The sequence below is a fragment of the Lygodium microphyllum genome, chromosome 14 (genome assembly GCF_053477565.2).
Source record: "Lygodium microphyllum isolate KBCC chromosome 14, Lygodium_microphyllum_v1.1.10, whole genome shotgun sequence".
Lineage (NCBI taxonomy): Eukaryota > Viridiplantae > Streptophyta > Polypodiopsida > Schizaeales > Lygodiaceae > Lygodium > Lygodium microphyllum.
The window spans coordinates 8,267,354-8,272,957 of record NC_141148.1 but is presented as its reverse complement, the minus strand read 5'-3'; the positions used below and the strand labels follow the sequence as shown (position 1 = coordinate 8,272,957).

At 36.8% G+C, this 5,604-nt stretch overlaps 1 pseudogene; it reads right to left on the bottom strand.

Annotated features, from left to right (window-relative positions):
* Window positions 1–677: 677 nt before the first annotated feature.
* Window positions 678–5,248, bottom strand: LOC148025299 (uncharacterized; annotated as a pseudogene).
* Between the last annotated feature and the right edge of the window lie 356 nt (window positions 5,249–5,604).

Below are 5,604 nucleotides of genomic sequence, written 5' to 3'. Positions count from 1 at the left end.
CAATGCTATACATCAAATGGAGTGGTATTGTAAATAGCCTTATATACTTTTGGGGATATCAGAAATTTTTTACCACATCCTACATTTTGCATTGGAAACTTGATAGCTCTCACAAGGTGGAATTGCAGCGTAACTTCAAGATTTGATTGTAAGAGCTTGAATTCATAGGGATTTCCTTGTGCATACTAGTACCAAACCCCTCTAACAACTAATGAGCCTGCACTACAAATATTCCCCCATGCATCTTCAATAAAAGCATCAATCCTCATCTTTTCCTTTGTGCATTTCAAGATGTAGAAATCCACAAGCTCTTCATTGTTGTGTGGAGCTATTACTGCAAAATTATCACCAACACAAAGTGCATCAATCAAAACATCTTGATGTCCTTCATATGTTGGATCTTCAGTCTCATCATCATCATCCATATTGTTTGAAGGTTCAACGATAGCATATTCCCATGAGGAAACATGTGTTTTTTTCAAACACCTTCTCCAAAGGCCTTGCATGGAAGCACTATAGAAGCATGAAAGCTATCTACATCTCAAAGTCTTTCCATTTGTCAAGGAGTAGCCAAAGACAAAATTTAATCCACGTGCATTGGGCACAAGTTTGCAATCCAAATGCATCCTTCTATCCACATTGCCTTCCTTAACCTTCCAAAACACTCGAGTAACTAGTCATTGTTTAGATGGATATGTGGTTGTAGCCCCTTCGGATATGGTTAGTCTCAAAAATGGCACCACATCAACTACACATTGCAACTTCATAGTGTCTAGCTTTAGCTGCTCTTGAGTGAGATGTCTCTTGATAACCGCACCTACGCCATCATGTTCACCCTTTCCATGACCTAAACCAAAAAAATGGTATTATTTTTATACATGTCATTGTACCATATAGAGCAATGAAGTAAAAAGGCCTCTTTGCTTCGAACTATGATGTTGCACCATTTGACCACACCCAATGTCCCTTGAACTACATCCCCAACTCTTTCAACTATCCAAAATGGAGCATAAAACAACGCTAAACAAAAAGGGTATCATAGGTTTTATCATCAAATATATAGAAATGATGGTACTTTTGGGCACTACTTGCAATACTCACAAATGTGATGTGGACAAAGATTGTAACTTAGCTAGAAAACCAATGCATGGATTGCACCTCATTTTGTTCTTTGAATATATTGTGTTCTATGAAATATATTACAAACACAACCAGAACTTCAAGGAGGAACCAAAGCAAACACTCTTTAAATTACTCTGCCTACCATCTAGAAACAAAATTATGCTTTATAAGCTTCCCCAAACGATCCCTAAATAGTACAAAAAGTTCCCAATAGTGCATCTCCTTCATTGAAAGAACTTTTCTTTTCTCCTTCTTCCCGATATCTGTACAACCAACTTAAGCATCCTCATATATCTTCATTGTTACAATGCGTGCACTATATGATTCCTTTTTTGAGCAAAAATATAGCTTTTGTGAAGGTTTACATGATGTGCAATCACTATTCAAACACTTTGGTGCAAAAAATTTAGAACCACTATCCTTATGGCATAAAACAAACTCCCAAAGGCATGTAATGCAAGAGAAAGTTTTTGTATTAGAGTTGCATTTCTCGTCTTGACCACAAATATCACATTGACAATTGCACTCCTTCCCATGTTGTATACCAAAGGAAACTTGTCTTATATGATTTACACCATCCCTCAAATTGGCATTTGCACATGTGTGATAAAGCAGTAGGAGTACTGATCTTAAAGCTTACATACAAAGTAAGGCTTTACCTTCTCGAAGGCCCTTTGTTGGATTTGCACTTCTAGATTTTTTTTTTTGAAGGTAAGAAAGAAATTTACCTACATTAAATGTAGATATTTAGTAAAGTTGATGAAAAAATTCCAACATGTTACTTTTTGCTGAAAACAAATTAATAGCTCTCTTGGGTAGCAAACTGGTAGCATCCTAGAAGTAGCACAATGGTATCAAGCTAATAACGAAACATTAATTCTCCTTGGTAGTATAGTAGACTGGTAGCAGAGTAGAATTGGCAAACTAGAAGTGGTAGATTAATATCTAGTTGAAAACCAAATGGTAGCTCCCAATGTGCCAATCCAACGGACTAGTGACGCATCAAAATAAACAAACTAGTAGCATATCAAAACCAATACATTGGTATCAAGTTGAGAATGAAATGGTAGAACCCATATTTCCAATCTGGTAGGCCATTGGTAGTAGCCTAAAAGTAGCTCACTTGTAGCACTCTAATAGCACAATAGGAATAGGAGACTAGTGTGAAGTCAATAAAAAAGTTGTAGCTCCCAAGCCGCCAACCTGGTAGAAAATTGGTAGCACACTAAAAGTAGCACAATGGTATAATGTTGGGAACAAAATGGTAGCTCCAACCTATCGATCTAATAGTGCACTAGTAGTACCATGGCAACACCTTGGTAGTGCCTACTTGCCAAAAAGTAGCACCTCGATAGCAGACTGAAAAGGGCTAAAAGTGGAATGACACCTTCCATCCTATTATCTCCTAGGCTAGTAGCTTGTTGGTAGCTCTCAGATAGTAATCTCCCAAACCTTGAGCACAGTGTGTGGCAACTAACAATTGGTCAATGTGCTAACAACACGATAGATTATAATTTGTAACCGCCCAAACCTTTCATTGGTCGGCAATATGTTCGCTTACAATGCATACAAGTAGCAGGTGATATTAGAATGGTATCCCTTATATTGATGACAAGGTACTAGCTTTAGTTTGGTAGTAGAGTGGGAGCTAATAGTGGACTACTAGCTAATAGTACTCCGATAACTAAGTGTTGGATGGTCGTGGACTGGTAGTTGAATCAATGTAGTGGAAATATTGCAGTAGGCTACTAGCTAACAATTTTGTATCAATGGGAGAAAGAATACAAGAATGTGTGATAGACAATGCAATTGCATGTTGAACTTAATTTGGAACCATAGGCAATTGAAGAAGGATTAAACCAATCACAAAACTAATGCTAGAATGAAGAAAACAAACCTAAGATTGCTAAAGAAGATGCACCAAGTATCGTGCATATGATTTTCTCCCAATATGCTTTCAATAAACATCCTTTTGTTTAGGTGAGACATGTGTATTGTTTGTCCAAAAGGAAACTACTATGTCTTTGACTACCTCTCTAATTACACTTCTCTCCATGGCTATCACTCACACACATGCAATGGTAGCATTGTCTCCTTGTGTTGCAATCAAGAACTAGTTGCATAGAGGTTTCTTCGATGTATACCAAGAAGCCATGATGCATTTGCTATATTTGGTTTTCTAATCTAGTTTGCATAATTCAATAGCATCATGATGCTCTCACATTTCAAGAACAAATGTTTCGAGCTTTTTGGTTTTTTCATTGCCTTGAGCATGTTGTGCAATCCACTCATGAAAAGACTTCGCTTAGCTAGAAACCTCGAGTTAGTTATATTGAATTTGCAAGCATCTCAACTCTCGATGTTCAAGAAATCTTCTGAGAATCTCCAGCTTCTCTAACTTGCCACCAAAGTCCCTCTGTACAACATGTAAAACACTTCAGCATCTTAGAACACATAAAACGGTGTTTAATATCACTTAGTCTAACCAACACAATATTTGCGAGTTTGGGAATCTCCCAATTCCCATTTCTTGAATACTAAAAAGGTGGCACCCAGATAACATACCCATAAGTTTCTCAAAACCATATGATGTGACCTCATTGGAAAGTGCTTGAAAAATGGAATCTCTTGAGCTATAGAGCACTTGATTTGGAGTTATAGTGTTCAAATTATGATAAATCCAAAGATTTGACCACATGTCACAAACTTATGGGAAATTTCCATATTCCCCAATATGGTGTTAACCTATGTAATTGCAACATTCTTGGCCTTGCCCTTTGCACGATATTCCTTCTTCCTCTTTGCTTCATACTCCTTAATTAGAGTTTTTTTACATGAGCTGCACTAAATTTTTTTATTTTAAAAAAAACACACACACATAGAGCAAATACGCAAGAGAAACAATGACAAAGGGAATCTCTACGAGAGGGAAAGAGAGAGAGACAAAGACAGAGAGTAGATACACAAGGGAAACAATGACAGAGGGAGTCTGAGAGAGAGAGAGAGAGAGAGAGAGAGAGAGAGAGAGAGAGAGAGAGAGAGAGAGAGAGAGAGAGAGAGAGAGAGAGAGAGAGAGAGAGAGAGAGAGAGAGAGATGGAGAGAGAGCACTGTAACAAACTAAAAGAACACCATGGGCCATCAACTAGCCACATCTAGTTATCTTAATTAAATCTTTAGTATGATGATGCTTCACCTTTTAGACAAAGATTCCCATTACATTAAAGAGGAAGCTACCAGCCTACTAGTGATGTTTGGGACGTAGATATCAAGTTTGCCTATTCATGCTTGCACCCATATACTTGTGTGTGCATGTGTATATACATGTGTATGCATGCATGTATTTGAGTAGGTATGTATTTGTACGTGTATGTATGTGTCTGCACGTGTATTTGTATGTATATAGGTGCATGTTTCATATGTTTGTACTCTCTCTCTCTCTCTCTCTCTCTCTCTCTCTCTCTCTCTCTCTCTCTCTCTCTCTCTCTCTCTCTCTCTCTCTCTCTCTCTCTCTCTCTCTCTCTCTCTCTCTCTCTCTCTCTCTCTCTCTCTCTCTCTCTCTCTCTCTCTCTCTCTCTCTCTCTCCATTTTTTCTCATTCACATGTTTACATGTCTATATGCATATGTGCATAAATGAGTGTATGTGTTTGCCACCAACATGTGTGCATTAGTATATGTATAAGTGTGTATATATGTTGTGTATGTGTTTTTAAAATATGCATACATTACATGCATGTGTTCAACCATTAAAATGGCTCATATTTTATACTTCATCATCATATTACATTTCAAAAGAAAACATTTATTTCTTGCATACCCATCATATATATATATATATATATATATATATATATATATAGAGAGAGAGAGAGAGGGAGATATGTATAAACTTTTCAAAGCTCACCTTTCCTTTTTTCCTTATTAAATCACCCTTCAAAAAAACCCCTCTTTATTTCTTGAATATCAAACCTCTCTCCTTGTGCCACATAGGCTTGGGGGTTTTCTCCTTGGTTTGTGAATCACACAAGTAGACCTATAAGTAATAAATAGTGAAGATAAGATTTCTAACCATTTTTCTACAACCAACTCCTTGCATGAAATAATAAAATATTTAACTTACCCCTCATTTTACGTAATGATAAAATAATGAATTTTCCATGGGTTTATCACTTACAAGAAGAAGTCCAATATATTTACATTGCCTTTGTAGAGATGAGAGGATTCACCACAAATACTATTGTCTACTTATCAATTGGTAGTATGAGCATTATGCATCATATTGACTCTTTATGATACCATCACTTATGGAAACACACAATAAATGGAAAACGTGCACAAAAGAAGGCATTTTAGAGGCCCAACCCTACAACATGCTAGGTGGTAGTGCTTAGATAACCTCCCAATTCATCATAGGCTTGGTCCTCCAAATTTTCTTATTTTGTGCATATTTTCTATTTATTATGTATTTTCAAAATGCTAACCC